The sequence below is a fragment of the Pan troglodytes genome, chromosome 5, assembly GCF_028858775.2.
Source record: "Pan troglodytes isolate AG18354 chromosome 5, NHGRI_mPanTro3-v2.0_pri, whole genome shotgun sequence".
Lineage (NCBI taxonomy): Eukaryota > Metazoa > Chordata > Mammalia > Primates > Hominidae > Pan > Pan troglodytes.
The window spans coordinates 83,285,574-83,303,276 of NC_072403.2; the positions used below are offsets into that span (position 1 = coordinate 83,285,574).

The 17,703-nt window shown below is 37.4% G+C and overlaps 1 protein-coding gene across 10 annotated transcripts in view; it reads right to left on the reverse strand.

The window, feature by feature from the left end:
* The window catches only part of LOC462815 (putative uncharacterized protein encoded by LINC00472), a 242,395-nt gene that overhangs the window by 157,340 nt on the left and 67,352 nt on the right, over positions 1 to 17,703 (reverse strand). For 2 of the 10 annotated variants that reach the window (XM_063813189.1, XM_063813195.1), the window contains 3 exons: positions 7,363 to 7,446; positions 5,004 to 5,230; positions 3,258 to 3,523 (listed from right to left, as the gene is read on the reverse strand). The exons of 4 other annotated variants lie outside the window; for them this stretch is intronic. The gene's annotated coding sequence lies outside the window, so the exon portion shown is untranslated. Of the gene's footprint in view, positions 1 to 3,257; positions 7,447 to 17,703 lie in introns of those variants that run through there. 4 more of the 10 variants (XM_063813188.1, XM_063813187.1, XM_063813190.1 and 1 more) reach the window with 4 other exon arrangements.

Below are 17,703 nucleotides of genomic sequence, written 5' to 3' on the forward strand. Positions count from 1 at the left end.
CAGTGCAATGGACTCAGAAATCTATTGGCATTAAAACTACTTCAAAAAAAGCACACACACATAATCCTAGTTAGTAAGATGCTCTTCAGAAAGCTGTGTCACTGCTACATATCTTATGTAGTATTATAAGGGCTTGTTTGATCATTTGCCCTGGTACTCATAAAGGTCCAGCAATCTGTAATTTCCTGTGACACATCTTTTTCCTTTTTTATTAGATTGGAAAAGCATTTTCCTTCTTTCATCTTCAGAAGTTTCTTTATGTCCTTTATAATTCCTCAAAATGATTGAATAGTGGCTCTGTAGTGACAGCAGTAAAGCAATTTGTGATCTTTCAAAAAGATGCAGTGCAAGTAAAAATTATTACTCTGTGTTAACAAAGTAACATATGACACCTAATATATTTTACTCTGATCCTCATGTCCATAACTGGCTTTTCCAGAATTATGACTATGAAAGTATATCTTTAAAATGTGAAACAGACATTGGTCAAACTGGAAAAAAAGATTTGTATACTTTTTTTTTTCTTTTTAAGAGTCAGTGGGGTTATAGCCATAGGCATTTGCAGAAGCATTAACTGCTACTGTGTGAGGACATTTGCAGCCCCAAGTTAAGCTTTCTATTTTTCTTTCTGGGTCTCTTTCAGAGCCCTGGTAAAAAGATTTTTTAGTATATATCCAAAAACCCAAGACAAGGGCCCTCACTTGATCTGAATTTATGATGGCCACATTACACTTGCTGACCACCCCATGATATCTCTGCAATGAAGAGTAATGCTTTACAAGTATCGCTGTGTGTGTGTGTGTGTGTTTCAGAACAAATGTTTTAATTCAGGATTTAGGTGACTGATCCTTTTAGAAAAAGAAGGTGCCAGTAGAAACTGAAATACAAGGAACTCAGCTAGTGGTCAGGAAGGAACTTAGCTGGAGGTGGCGACTGTTTCGTCAGAAGTTAGTATCTGGTTGTCATTGTCATAGAGAGATCTCTGGTTTCTTCTTCAAAAGTCTTAACACAGTCTTATTTTAACACTCCTCTGACATTTATCCCTAGCACCTTGTTCTCCATAGAAAGGGTTTCAAATGATTCAATATTTTCTAAACCTTAACTGGATTTAATTCACCCCTTGGTGACTGAAAAGATAGCAACCTATGCACTATGCAACTGTTAACCTTCCCCCACTCAACAAAATCTCTTCCCTTAGTTTTTGAGGAATGAACTTGAGCTGCTTCCTAAAATTATCACTCACTACTAGGAACTGAGACATTGAGAATACTGAGCAAGAATTTTCTACCAAGGTAAGGACCAAACAAACTCAAAAAACATTCCAGGATGAAAGGAAGTGAGTTCTCTATTTGTCCCTAAGTCATTCTCTGCTCATGGAGCTACTCTCCCTTCCAAGGATCCTGCTGTCCCTTTGAAGGCCTCACTTATTTTAACCTAACAGTGGATTATAGGGCTGTTCTGTTATTCTGCTAGTTCTCTCTGCAACTTTCTTTTTCACATTGAAATTGAGCATCAAACAAGATAAACCTGCACAGGGAGGAATTCAGAGTGCTTAGCTGAAGTTGGTAGTAGTAGAGCACAGATGTCTGTGGGTGTCCAGACAAATTATTGGTCCCAACTCACCAAAAATATTCTACTAGATCCAGGAGTAAAGTTATTACTTTCTGAGACGAGTTTCCTGTAGGGAACAAGCCATGAGGGGTTGGTTTTTCACTGACAAATATCAGATGGTTCCCCAGGGTGGGGCAGGAATGTTTCCTTTAGGAAGCTATTACTTCCAGGATGAGCTATAAACAAACCATTCTCTGTATTTGGTCTAATTAAACTATGCACATTTTGGGGGGTAGGTATAAAACAGAGATGCTGACATGCCAGCATTTATGCTGCTGACACAAATGTTCTGAGTATAGTTGATGTAAGCGGTGCTGACATAAACCTTCTCCTTGAGAACAGCTGCTAGAGGTGCTTTGTATTTCCACTATCTTCCAGTGGATTAACTTTAAGCATTGTCTGGGCTAAGAGTTGAAGCATCTTCTACTGAGATTTAATTCCCTAATATGAAAAATTAACCTACCGATTTCTCAATTACTTACTTCTTTCATGTTAATAACTATTTAAATTAAAGCATGTTTTCTTTTAAAGTTCAGTATTAGATGAAGAATGCAGTACTGATTGTTTTTGTACTAGAGGCTTAGTTTGCAGAGCTCCTAGGATGACTAAAGTTCACTTAGTTTGGAGTGAAAAATGGAGGCATGACTATTATTGCATAAAATAAGTCATTTTATTTTTTTTATTTACATGAAACACAGATTTCATGTTAATGTGACTTGTGAACTACCTAGTTAACTGACAATTAGCTGCCACTGCTGATAATTTTGTAGATTAATGAGATGAAAGGTATAAATGTTCTTCAAGGAGAAATGCACACATACTCAATACACACATATTTAAAGGGTTTGGGACATTTTAAAGTCACCTCTGAACCAGATCAATAACCTCCTTCATTGATTCCATTATGTGATCAAAGATGGCATTTGCCACCTACATTTGGTGGTAGATTATCCCCAGTAAGTCTTTTAGAAGATGACATCTTCACCCCCAGTGTCTTTCTTTAGTACTGATAATCAAGGATTTTGTGAATTAGCAGGATTTACTGGCTGTTGAGTGCATATCAGTTCAAGTCCTCCAAGAAGCTGATGCCAAGACAGGACTAGATACACAAGAAATTTATGGGGAGGAAACTCCTGTGAAGGGTAAAGGAGGAGGGAGCAGGAAGCGGCAGGTGAGCCTTCAGACCTGGAAGCATTAGAAGTCCCACATCAGTCACGATGGCCTGATGGCCTGCCTCTGGCAACCCCACCTGCTCCATCTCTACCTGGAGAACCCTGGAGGAAACATGGCCTGGGCATGAGTGCCATGGTGGACTCGAAGGAGCAGCAATTGGAGCTGTCAGTCAACTGTGCTCCCCATGCAGAGTCTCTTGAAAGGAGGTCCAAGGAGTGGTTTCCATGGCTACCAGAGGAGAAAAGAGGGTCCTTGTAGGTGCAAACATGCAAGTTCCTCTCTTCTTTTCTAACCCCACTTAAATTTTGACAGTTGCTCCTCTTTGGCCATTATGGCTTGGCCAGCCAAAATGTCACATATGGACGGGTAATATGATATCTTCTGCCTTAGTTTTTTTTTCTTTCTCAATACAATATTTATAGGCATCGTAATTGTTCAATAAGGGGATGGGGTGGAGTTAACATCCACAGAGATTGAATAAATCAGCTTTATAACACAACCTTTACCTTTTGCCCTGGGCCAATGAACATCATCATCATCATCAAAACAATAAGATATTAATATTTCAGTGTGGAGCCCATACTACTCATCAAAATGCCACAGAAGCCATGCTAGTATTGAGTGCCTCTTCCAGCTTGTGGTCTCCGTAGGATTAAGTCCTAAGATGGATGTCCAGTTTTCATTTTCCTCCTGTTCCAACCAAGACCAAGAGGGCTATGGGATCTTTCTCTCATGTCCACTGCATGGGGAGAGAATGAATAAAAGACAATGGAGGATTCTTTTCACTAAACAGTGGAACAGGAGATGGGCTACTCTCCCTTGGGTTGTGTTCTCTGGGGGAGTGAGATGCAGTAGAAGTGCACTGGGTGGGAGAACAAAGAGGTCTGAGAGAGTAAAGGGGCAGGGACAGGACGGGGCACTAAAGAGAGCTACCCTGTGGTAGTAAAGTGAAATGCTCCCAGGACTTCAGAGGTTTTAGATAATTTATTGATTCATGCAACAAATAATTATGGGGCAGTTGGTATGTACCAGATAGAGTTCCAGGTGCTTGGGATATATCATTGAACAAAACAAACATTCTTGCCTTCCTGTAGCTTATATTCTAGCAGGGAGATGCTAACATGTAAACAAGTAATAAACAAAATACATACGTAAATTATGTCTAAATAAATGTATTACATATAAACTACAGCTTTTCTTAAAATTGGTTTTCAGCAGGAATTGCCTCATCTGCGATTACTAGAAGCAGAAGTCTCTTTCCTCAAGTTTCTTAGCTCTTTCAAACTTCTTTCACCTGGGACTCCTGTTTCTTCCCCTGGGAGAGAAACACTTCTTTTGCAGAAATCTATCTAGTATAGTTTCTAAAAAGTCACTGACAGAGTGAGATGTATTATGTAATTAATATCTTTGATCTCTGAAAAGCCTGCTTTTTAACTGGATTTTAATAAGCTTCCTAAAACCAGTTCAGAAAATGTATTTAAAATATAATTGGCTAACACACACAGGTCTTCAATTTGAAATTCAATAGAATAAACCTGCCCGGAGGTGGGCATGGCACTGGATAAAGAGAGCCACAAGCTTCACTGATTATGATCTAAAGTCCAGAACTCCTCAGTAATAAATAGGGGATGAGACAATAAAAAGTACTCAACTGCGAGGAAGGCAGACATTTCAATTCTCCCTTTGCTACATTAAACAATACAGCCTGCAATCTACAGTGACAGGAGGAGAAAGCCAAGTAAGAAATGATGGCTTCAAGTATGTAGGGCTCACAATTAAACCCTGACCCCAGCCCTACAGCAGCTGGACATATGCAATTCCAACTAGATTTAATGGTAGTGCCTCCTCCCCGCACCCCAAGAACTCTTTAAGGTCTTCTGGGTTTATCTTATTAGGATAAAACCCCCTAAATTAGTTGATTCATAATGCGATTTAAATGATATACTTTCAAAGAGAGGATAAATGAATCATCGAGCTATTTCTCCATCCCAACCCCAGGCTTATACAGAGATTCTATTTTTAATGTCTTAAATTTAAAAAGCAAAAATTATCTTAGTAGCTGTGGGCAGTTGAAACTTTAATGAAATTTGATTAAGCCAACATTCAATTAGAAGACAATGTAGGTCACAACTAGAAATGATTTATAGGATGTATAGCAAGATCCCTCAGCCCTGTTAAGATTAATATTTTTGAGAGCAGGCTGCACTCACTCTCCTCACCTCCTCTCCCCGCTGGCTCCATCTGCATTCTGCTGCCATTGTTCTAGTGAAGCTGCCCTCTCTGAGGCTACAGTGGCAATGGCTCCATCAGTCCTTCTCTGGCTCAGACTCAACATTCTTCACTTTTGGTCTCCTTTCTTGGTTCCCATGGCACTGCCTTTTCTTGGATCACTTCACCTGCTCTCTCAACAGATTCCTTTCACTTCCTTCTCTTCTTTTCCCCATTTCTTAGAGACAAAACCCCAAATACAGTTATTGGTTCTTTTCCCTTCAATATTATCCACTTCATAGTTTCTATGATTATGCTGTAAGCCCTGAACTTAGTTTCAGTTCTGAATACACAACAATCTTCTAAAATCCCCCTTCATGTTAAGTTCAAAAGTCTGAACAGAAATTAACTTCCTTTCCCTTTTCCTCTTCTTCCTATGTTTACAATATCCTCTATGATCTCTCCGTCTTATTGGCCAGAAAACGTGGTCAGAATCATCTTCAAGTTTTTCTTCTCTCTCAGTACCTACATTTAATTACACATCCAATCTACTATTCTATTTTAATAATTTTGAATTTCTATTCCCAGTCCCACCTTCTATATATAGGCTCATATGTATGAGACGTTCTGTCTGGATTATTACAACAGCCTTTTGACTGGAATTCCTCTCTCTCCTTTTCTTTCTTTAAGAAGTATTGTTCTATTTCATATTATGTGCCAACATTGTGCTAGGAGCTTGGAGTATGAAAGGAATTAGACCACCTTTCTTTGAGAGCTCATAGTGTAGTGGGAAAGACGGATGTGAATAACATTCATCTCTGTATACTATGATGAGCATTATACATATGAACACAGTCCGAGGTGGCCCAGAGAGTGAGGTGGTTAATTCTGCCTACAGGAGGTAGACAGGGAGTCAACAAGGGCTTAAGTAGAGAAGGTGACTTTGGGGCTAGGTTTAGGGATGCATAGGATTTCACCAGAGGGGGACAGTCGTGGGGAAGGACATTCTTATTCAAGAGGACATTGCGTCCCACAGACATTAAGGAGCATGGTGTGTTTAGTAGCCTGGTGACCACTGAACACAGACCATGAGGTGGGCAGTGGGTGGACCTGAGGCTAGAAGGTGGATTGAGCCAGATCGTGACGTGCTTCCAATGAGGGATGTGGGTTTTGTTCTATAGATAGTTTAGAACCAACAGTTTCACTTCCCACATCTAACTAAATGCCAAGTTCCGAGTGGACTCAACAAACTAATGCTCAAATCTAATCTATTTTCTCCAACTCCATTGACCTTGCCTTATTTCTGGCTTTATTTTTGGAGGCTCCTAGTTAAATTTCCCTTAATAGAATGAGGACATCTCTATCTCATCCTAGCCATCAAATTAATGATATTTTCCCTCTCTTGTATTACCAAGAAAACAAATGGACTTGGTAATGTAAGGCAGTATCAGGATCTGTCTACAAATTTCCTAGAAGACAATCTATACATAAAGTTATATATGTTGCATTTAATTTTCACTAAAATCCTGTGATAAACCTCCCTATCCAGAAATTTTGCTTGCTCATTTTAATCTGGCTACTAGAGAATGGAGAGGCATTTCCACCTGGGTCCAGCCTTAAATGACAATATGAGTGGTCAATCATTTCTGCCACCCTTGTTGCCCCAAGGGAGGTAATAAAAGTAGTTAGAACACCTGTCACTGAACTTGGATGTGCATGGTGAGCAAAGCCCTCCATATCTTCCTATTCAGGAGGAGTTGCCACATCTCCTCAGCGGCTCCTAGGCTGCTTAAGCTTTTGATATACCCTATGTAGACAAAAGGGTACAAAAGCAAGGTTGCTAACATCTAACTGTTGCCTTGAGTAAAAAACAAAAGGAATTACAGAACAAACGTTTGGCTAATTTCAAAGTGTCCCTTAGTGCTTGAAAACTTTGTCTTATTATTTTTTATACAGACTCAAAGTAGGCCTATCTTAGAAAAGGGAACATCCTTAATGTTGGAGAGGTTTTAAAATAGGCTCTCACTATTTCCAACCCAGATTATTGTGCTGACAAACTGATGTTTTCCCCACTTCCTGTCTTTCTTCTCCAGTTATTTCACATTCTACTTTCTGATTTTGCTGTCCAAAATGCATATTGGCCACCTTTATGTTTAAACACTCCAGTTTACTTCCTCTTGTTTCATAAAGTCCAAAATTGCTGGATATGGCCTACCTCCCTCTCCATCCTCATTGCCTATCTTTACCCAACAACAGCACATGAAATTTCTAGGAATAACCCCCAAATATGTGGGAACTGCATGATTTGTGCCTCTATCAAATATTCATTTTTCTCTCTCTTTTTCTTTTTTCATAAAGACAGGGTCTCACCCTCCAGCCCAGACTGGTCTCGAATGCCTCTTGATACAGTGCTTGTGGAGCCCATGGATTGATTTCTGAAGGTCCTCGAACTTCCTGAAATGAATGCTCATTTTGAGTAAGGTATACATTACAGCATTTTTTAGGGGTATAAGCTCCATATATTTTATAAGATTTTCCAGTAGGTCTTTAAACTCTAAAAGGTTAAGAAACACCATGAATCTGTTGAGAGCTAGGACACAGATGACCAAATTTGACAGAACAATATACAAAGTAAGAATGGATGACAGTGTTGTAGAGTCTCATCGTCAAGTATGGAATCTCATTTATAAAATGTAAAAACTGAGGCCCAGAGAATTTTAATGGTTCGCCTGAGTTCATTTACAAACTAAACTACACAATTTAGATTTAACTGTGCAATGTCTTTTCCATTGTTTGCTTTTTCATGTATTTATTGTTTTATTCAATGATTATAGAGTGGAACATACTTGAAAGTGGCAACTATGCCTTGAAATGATGATTATGATGGTGATGGCAATGATGGTAAAGATGATTTTAGAGGAAATTATGAATAAGAAACATGTCTAAGACCAAGAAATATACAATTATGTACTGCTAATTCTTACATATTTAGAGTACTCAATTTGCCTCTTAAAAATCCTGGATAATGAGAATTTATTGATTTAAGTCAACTGCATCCAACAAGTCAGGCAATTTCCAAATAATTGTGTGATTTTTAAAAATGAAATTCTCTTGAAATGTTGGATCCACTAATTTGCAGATCTGAGAACATGTTTTTCATATGGTACCCAATTGATTTATGAATTGCTTAAGGAAAGAAGTTGAAATTTACCTGAAATATCTTTTGTTAGACTATGCGAAGCAGAGGAACTTGCTTTACATTTTTGTTTAACCTTCACTAGGTGGTTCAAATCTCATTGTCGATTTTACTGATTTTTATAAGGTTATAGAAATGCTATTATTTTGTCAGAGAACTAAAGTGCCCTCTACTGTTTCTTCTCTGTCATTACAGCCAACTTTCTGTTAAGATACTTGATTTAACAGAAAAGTCGTCCTTACAGAAATAACCAGCAATAAATTCATTTCTGATAAAGATTCTAATTATAAAAAAGAAAATTATCATTGACTAAGCATTTTGAAGCATTTACATGTTTTATAAATTGACCAGTAAATAAAATCCTACATATTTGCCTTAATCATATTTTTGTCACTTTAATCTTAAAAATTCAAATTCCACTTTATAAAAAACATTTCTACTTTTTGGCATTTGTTTCAATTCATTTTACACAGCCAGAATTTTTTCACTATGTTGACTAGTATCTTTTTTAAAAAGATGACCAAAATAGATATATTTTTAATTTAAATATTCAGAAGCATAAGAAAATTAAGAAGGGCCAATCACTATTTTCTGAATGTAATTAATGAAATTTATTACTGAGAAAAAAATCCTCTAGATGTCATGTTATTAACTTAAAAATAGAATCATCTTACAAATTTACATATTTTCTTGTTGTAAACTTCAATTTTGACTAATAATTATGCATGTCACTTCCCTTCACTAAAGTAATCCAAGTTAGCTCTGAGTCATTTCAACCACTATTACTTAACAGCATCATTAAAAAAAAAATGTCATTTCTTAGTCTTAAAATTTCAGTTATCTACATGCGTAGAGGCCTAGGATCTGTAGAGAACACTCTTTTACGAGTTCATAAATCTATTTCAGAAATGTTTCACCCTTTCTCACTCTCTTTTTCATAGGACTTTTCCATCATTGGCAAGGTTTTAAAAATTTCCTAGTTTGTTGGTAGCTATTCAGTTCTTGCACAAAGACACAAATCTTGGCTGCTGGCCTTTTGGCATCTCCTAATTTTTTCATAGACCTCAATTGAACTTTCAGCCTGTTCATGGAACTTCAGAGGCTGACAATAGAAACAGCTCCTATTTGTCTTTTCACCCTTCACTTTTAATCCTTTCCATAAGCCACTTGAAAGTACAGTACTAGGTAGTTCAAGGATAGAGAGGGAGAAGACGAAAATCTATTTTCCCTCCATAATGCTTTCGGTCTCCCATTTTCTTTTCATCCAAAGACAAGCAAATTAAGCAAATAAACATTAACACTGGTAATAATCCAGCTCATGTAACTACGATTGATGTTGGGTGAGCCTCAGTCTTATAATACAGTCATTTGAGCCTCTTCTGTTATGCCAGAATTAATCTGTAGACGGAGCCATAAAAGTTCATACAAAAAAGGGAAAAATGGCTTAGCAGTGTGAAGCAGAAGCAAGAGGTGCATGCTAGAAAGTTGGGAGCTCACACTTAAAAAAAACTACAGAACTCAAAATTTGCCATGACGTGCAGGTCCTTCTTGGGCCTGTAAATTAGGCAGTTAACGCCTTATCTGAACCCTGGGAAGAATAACTTTCAGTTGCTTTTCCTCGCCCTAACTCTTCTACAAGGAAAGAAGCATAGCCTGTCTGCTTGGTGACTGCTTGGACCCTGCTTCACTAAGTTGAGCCCGTCTGGATCAGAGCTCAGACCTGCCTCCATGTAAATGTAAAGGCCAAAGGCCTTGGATGGCAGCAATTCTGGGTGAGTAGGTAACTCTCCTTCAGGTAGGTTGCCCCAGGGATTGGGACACACTACTGTGGCTGATAATTTAAACTATAATCTTCACTCAAATCCTATTGGTAGTAAAAATGTTATGTTCACATCTGGAAGATGTTAGAGGGCCAATTTATTAGAGTGCCATTTGTTTCTGATGTATTTTTCCCCATGCTCTGAGGGCAGCTGCACTGTCAGCTATTGAGCTCGTAGGGCCAATAAGCTTCAGCAAATTCACACTGTAAATCCTCTTGACCAATGAGTTTTTATCCATGCTATACTGAGTGTATTCTGCAATGTAAGCTGTTTAATTTGCTGTTGCCTCTGTTTCTGACATTTATTTTGTGTTCTAGAAAACCTTTCAGATTTATAATGTCTGACAAAAACATATGGGAGTAGAAATGTGGAACCAATTACAAATAAGGGAAGCTTACTATGATGGCTATTAAGATCCAAGTTTTACATTGCCTTTAAAAAAGTGTTCACAGGAACACAGGATAAAAATAAATGACAATTTGGGATTGGTAGAAGTTCTTTAATATCCTGAGGATCACTATAAACTTCATGGAAGCCCAGGAAAACTGGCTGATAACCATATCAATAGTAGGTGGAAGAAACTATGGCTGGCTCCCTAGGATTTGAAGGAAGAGGAATACAAATGTTGGATGCCACAGGTAGCCCATTTCCTCAGGAGCAAGCTACTCCGTCTGAACCCTGGAATCAGACATTTCTCCTAGAAGCCTTGGTTCCTTTTAGTGAGGACCATGGTCTGGGTGTTAGGTTTGCTCATGGCTACTCTGGTCTTTGCTTCTTGGCTTTCTCAGTAAGGAGAGCTAGGCAATCTAGGCACATATGTATAAACAAACACATACACACATACGCATACACATGCACATCAATAAACAGACATGTGTAAATATACACGTGCATGTATCTGTGCACATAAATGTATGCATATTTGAGAAATTATGAGTTCATATCAAAACTGCAGTTCCAATCCACTCCCAAAGTATACATTCTTGCCTTCCATCGTTCCATATTTATATGTCCCTTCTTCCACAGTGAGAACTTCCAACCACATCAACACATTTATTCATTTGTGCAACCCTTTGGTATACCTGAAGTAGGTTTGGAATTGCTTTGCCCATGTCATTACAGTAACAAATCTACCAAGATTCTGAGATTTGCTTGCAGTTCTTCCTCCCCTCCTACCCCAAGAATGAGGGGATATAGTTAGATACTGTATTTATAAGTTACTTTAGTTGGTCTTTCCTCCTTCCTTTACTTTCCTTTAGTATGGCTGTGGCGTTTATTTGAAATATAGTTAGGTTCATGTATTTTAGTTTGCTTTCAGTTTTAGAACTTCCTTCCGGCAGGGTGCGGTGGCTTACACCTGTAATCCCAGCACTTTGGCAGGCCGAGGCGGGTGGATCACAAGGTCAGGAGATCAAGACCATCCTGGCTAACACGGTGAAACCCCGTCTCTACTAAAAATACAAAAAATTAGCCAGGCCTGGTGGCACGCACCTGTAGTCCCAGCTACTCGGGAGGCTAAGGCAGGAGAATTGCTTAAACCTGGGAGGTGGAGGTTGCAGTGAGCCGAGATCATGCCACTGCACTCCAGCCTGGGCAACAGAGCGAGACTCTGTCTCAAAAAAAAAAAAAAAGAAGGAACTTCCTTCTTATTCATATTGATTTTATTTTTGGAATATGTAGAATATTAACATGCTTTCAAAAGTCAAACTGTACAAAAATGTATAATCAGAGATGTGTCACTTCTTTCTGTATTCCTTCTATCCAATTTCCCCAAACTCCTAAAGGCAACTAACTTGTTTTCTGATTTGTGCTTCCAGTGTTCATTTCTGTAAAAATAGGCATTTATATAAATTTTAAAAATGTCCCTTCTTTTATACACAAAGTTAGCATACTATATATACATTTTTGCATTTTGCTTTTTTCCCCTTAATTAAGTCTCCCAGAAATCATTCCCTAACAGTAAATAGTGTTCCTCCTTATTCTGTCTTACAGCTGTATAGTACTCCATTTTCTGTATGTACCATAGTTTATTCAACCAATCTTCTATGCTCAACAATTATAAACAGTATTCTATGAATAACTTAATACCTATGTTTTTATAGTTTCATATTATTAAAGATATACATTTAAAATAAATTCATAGAGGGATTTCTGTGTTGAGACTTGGGCATAGATAGTTGCTTATAGATGGCTAAATTCCTCTCCAGAGGAGTTGCACCTATCCATCAGCAAGTATGGCATTGCTGTTTCTCCACTGTCTCGTCAACAGAATGTGTTATCAAGCTTTTGAATTTTTGCCAACTTTTTGGGTGAAAAATGGAATTTCAATGTAGTTTTAATTTACATTTTTATGTGATTAAAATTACACATATTTTCATGTGATCAAGGGCTATTTTTATATCTTTTTGTTTCTTTCAATAGGATTTCTACAGGTCTTTTTCTATAGGATTTCTATAGATCTTTTTTCCTTTTTTTTAGAAAGTTCTCAAATAAAGGAGTTAACCTTTTATCTGATAAATGTTGTGACTATTTTCTCCCAGTTTGTCAGCTGTCTTTGACTTAGTGGTATTTTTCAGGCCATGTAAAATTTTTATTATGTAGTCAAATTTATCAGTCTTTTATTGTGTATGGGACCGTAGTCACACTTAGAAAGCTTTTCCTTATACACTGGTTTCAGAGGAATTCACTCATGGGGTGTTTTTTTTCTTTTTGATACTTGCATAGTTTTACTTTTTATATTTAGATCTCTGATCTAATATAAATATATTATATTAGATAAATGATAAATTATATATGATAAAAATTTGGAGTTTATTCTTGGGTGTGATGAAAGAAATGGATCTACCTTTATCTTTTTCCAAACAGCTATCCACTAGTCCCCACACTGTATAGTAAACAGAGCATTTTTGTCCGAGTGATTTTTGAGATACCACTTTTGTCATAAATTTTTATATGTAGCTGGATCTACTTCTGGAGGTTTATTTTACTCCCTTTATCTGACAGTTTATTCTTGTGCCAGTACTTACCATTTAATGAAAGAGCTTTGTAACACATTTTTATACCTGGGAGTAGTTCTGCCTTGCTCCCACTACCTCATCCCAGAGGTCTTCTTATTTAGTAGTTTCCTTGCTATTCTTGTGTTTGTTTTTTATATTTAATAAAACTAACTTTTAATTAATATGAAGATGGCTTTCATTATATCATCATTAATAAATCATACTAAGCCTAGATTTCGAGAACCACATTTATAAACAGAGGGGGTTGATAGCCATTTTATTCCTGACTGTGAAAAATATTTATTTAATCTCCATACAAGTTGAGTACACAAGCAAATTATTTCAGTTTAGTGCAGACTTGAAAAAACATTGATTTTATTGTTATTCCTAATATTTCCCTATTCTTAATCTTCATCTTTCACCAACACCACCATTCCCTCACCCAGCACCAAGGAAGGAAGGAACATGCTACTATCATGTTCTGATAGCTCCTGCTTCATAGACATGGAATCTGCAGTTGAAAACAAGGTTTTATCTTATCACTCTTTGTAACAATAGAACCCGCAAATGTATCCATTTATGGACCTAAAAATAATTTAACATAATTGTAGTCTACTGCTTCTGCCTTGGGATTGTTTCTACACTAAAGTGCCCCTACAGAAGGCCAGAGAATATTGACCCAACCCTGATTCCATCACGGTAATCATGCTAGTTGAAATTAGGGCAAGCACAACTAAGGCCAATTTGACCTGCATTGAATCTATGATTCAAAAAATCTTATCTGTTAACTCCCAGTGGCCCAGGAAGGTCCATAAGGTTTTAAAATTCCAAATCCTATAGAAGTTATGTTTATCATAATAAGTTGTACATATTCATTTGTTTCTGGCATAAAATTAGCATATTAAAATTTATCTTCCCTATAAGGTTTCATCAAAAATTGATGCTTTTCTCCATTAATTCTGGAAAAAGGTTTTGTAATCTCAGGGATAACCAGTTGGAATAGTTGATCAATAGGATTGCATACTTCACTGACACAGTCCAAAGCTTTAAAAAATGCAGCTCAAAAGATGTATTACACCAACTTAGATTCTCAATCTGATATGGCTGTGAAGCCAATGGACTGTTTCATGAAGGCTTAACTTTTCAATCAGAAAAGATTGCTCTACATGTTAGAGAACTTTTATTTTAGAAACTTTTGTGATTATTCTTAGTGTAGAAACTTTTATATATATATATATATATATATATATATACTTTAAGTTCTGGGCTACATGTGCAGAACGTGCAGGTTTGTTACATAGTTATACACGTGCCATGGTGGTTTGCTGCACCCATCAACCCGTCATCTACATTAGGTATTTCTCCTAATGCTATCCCTCTCCTAGCCCCCCAGCCCCCAACAGGCCCCAGTGTGTGATGTTCCCCTCCCTGTGTCCATGTGTTCTCATTGTTCGACTCCCACTTATGAGTGAGAGCATGCAGTGTTTGGTTTTCTGTTCCTGTGTTAGTTTGCTGAAAATGATGGTTTCCAGCTTCATCCATGTCCCTGCAAAGGACACGAACTCATCCTTTCTGTGGCTGCATAGTATTCCATGTGCCACATTTTCTTTATCCAGTCTATCATTGATGGGAATTTGGGTTGGTTCCAAGTCTTTGGTATTGTGAATAGTGCTGCAATAAACATACGTGTGCATGTGTCTTTATAGTACAATGATTTATAATCCTTTGGGTATATATACCCAGTAATGGAATTGCTGGGTCAAATGGTATTTTTGGTTCTAGATACTTGAGGAATTGCCACACTGTCTTCCACAATGGTTGAACTAATTTACACTCTCACCAACAGTGTAAAAGCGTTCCTATTTCTCCACATCTTCTCCAGCATCTGTTGTTTCCTGACTTTTTAATGATCACCATTCTAAGTGGTGTGAGATGGTATCTCATTGTGGTTTTGATTTGCATTTCTCTAATGACCAGTGACGATGAGCTTTTTTTCATGTTTGTTGGCTACATAAATGTCTTTTTTTGAGAAGTGTCTGTTCATATCCTTTGCCCATTTTTTGATCAGTGTTTTTGTTTTCTTCTAAATTTGTTTAAGTTCCTTGTAGATTCTCGACATTAGCCCTTTGTCAGGGGGATAGATTGCAAAAATTTTCTCCCATTCTGTAGGTTGCCTGTTCATTCTGATGATAGTTTCTTTTGCTGTGCAGAAGCTATTTAGTTTAATTAGATCCCATTTGTCAATTTTGGCTTTTGTTGCCATTGCTTTTGGTGTTTGAGTCATGAAGTCTTTGCCCATGCCTATGTCTTGAACGGTATTGCTTAGGTTTTCTTCTAGGGTTTTTATAGTTTTGGGTCTTACATTTAAGTCTTTAATCCATCTTGAGTTAATTTTTGTGTAAGGTGTAAGGAAGGGATCCAGTTTCAGTTTTCTGCATATGGCTAGCCAGTTTTCCCAACACCATTTATTAAATAGGGAATCCTTTCCCCATTGCTTGTTTGTGTCAGGTTTGTCAAAGATTAGATGGTTGTAGATGTGTGGCGCTATTTCTGAGGCCTCTGTTCTGTTCCATTGGTCTATATATCTGTTTTGGTACCAGTACCATGCTGTTTGGTTACTGTAGCCTTGTAGTATAGTTTGAAGTCAGGTAGCGTGATGCCTCCAGCTTTGTTCTTTTTCCTTAGGAATCTATTGGCTATATGGGGTCTTTTTTGGTTCCATATGAGATTTAAAGTAGCTTTTTCTAATTCTGTGAAGACAGTCAATGGTAGCTTGATGGGGATAGCACTGAATCTATAAATTACTTTGGGTAGTATGGCCATTTTCACGATATTGATTCTTCCTATCCATGAGCACGGAATGTTTTTCCATTCGTTTCTGTCCTCTCTTTTTGCCTTGAGCAGTGGTTTGTAGATCTCCTTGAAGAGGTCCTTCACATCCTTTGTAAGTTGGATTCCTAGGTATTTTATTCTCTTTGTAGCAATTGTGAATGGGAGTTCACTCATGATTTCACTCTGTGCTTGTCTATTATTGGTGTATAGGAATGCTAATGATTTTTGCACATTGATTTTGTATCCTGACACTTTGCTGAAGTTGCCTATCAGCTTAAGAAGATATTGGGCTGAGACGGTGGGGTTTTCTAAATATAACAATCATGTCATCTGCAAACAGAGACAATTTGACTTCCTCTCTTCCTATTTGAATACTCTTTATTTCTTTCTCTTGCCTGACTGCCACGGACAGAACTTCCAATACTATGTTGAATAGGAGTGGTGAGAGAGGGCATCCTTGTCTTGTGCCGGTTTTCAAAGGGAATGCTTCCAGCTTTTGCCCACTCAGTATATCGGCTGTGGGTCTGTCATAAATAGCTCTTATTATTTTGAGATACGTTACATCAACACCTAGTTTATTGAGAGTTGTTAGCATGAAGGGGTTTTGAATTTTATCAAAGGCTTTTTCTGCATCTGTTGAGATAATCATGTGGTTTTTGTCATTGGTTCTGTTTATGTGATGAATTATGTTTACTCATTTGCGTATGTTGAACACATCCCTTGCATCCCAGGAATGGAGACGACTTGATTGTGGTGGATAAGTTTTTTAATGTGCTGCTGGATTCGCTTTGCCAGTATTTTACTGAGGATTTTCGCATCAATTTTCATCAGGGATATTGACCTAAAATTTTCTTTTTTTGTTTTCTCTGCCAGGTTTTGGTATCAGGATGATGCTGGCCTCATAAAATGAGTTAGGGAGGCATCCCTCTTTTTCTGTTATTTGGAATTTTACTAGCTCCTCTTTGTATCCCTGGTAAATGGTAGTAGCTCCTCTTTGTACCCCTGGTAAAATTCGGCTGTGAATTCATCTTGTTCTGGGCTCTTTTTGTTTGGTAGGCTATTAATTACTGCGTCAATTTCAGAACTTGTTATTGGTCTATTCAGGGATTCGACTTCTTCCTGGTTTAGTCTTGGGAGGATGTATGTGTCGGGGAATTTATTCATTTCTTCTAGATTTTCTAATTTATTTGCATAGAGGTGTTTATAGTATTCTCTGATGGTAGTTTGTATTTCTGTGGGATCAGTGGTGACATCCCCTTTATCATTTTTTATTGCGTCTATTTGATTCTTCTCTTTTCTTCTTTAATCAGTCTGGCTAGCAGTCTATCTATTTTGTTAATCTTTTAAAAAACCAGCTCCTGGATTCATTAATTTTTTGAAGGGTTTTTTGAGTCTCTATTTCCTTCAGTTCTGCTCTGATCTTAGTTATTTCCTGTCTTCTGCTAGCTTTTGAATTTGTTTGATCTTGCTTCTCTAGTTCTTTTAATTGTGATGTTAGGGTGTTGATTTTAGATCTTTCCTGCTTTCTCCTGTGGGCATTTAGTGCTATAAATTTCCCTCTACATACTGCTTTAAATGTGTCCTAGAGATTCTGGTACATCACGTCTTTGTTCTCATTGGTTTCAAAGAACTTACTTATTTCTGCCTTAATTTCGTTACGTACCCAGTAGTCATTCTTTGTTTAGTTTCCATGTAGTTGTGTGGTTTTGAGTGAGTTTCTTAATCCTGAGTTCTAATTTGATTGCACTGTGGTCTGAGAGGCTGTTTGTTATGATTTCCATTCTTTTGCATTTGCTGAGGAGTGTTTTACTTCCAATTATGTGGTTAATTTTAGAATAAGTGCAATGTGGTGCTGAGAAGAATGTAT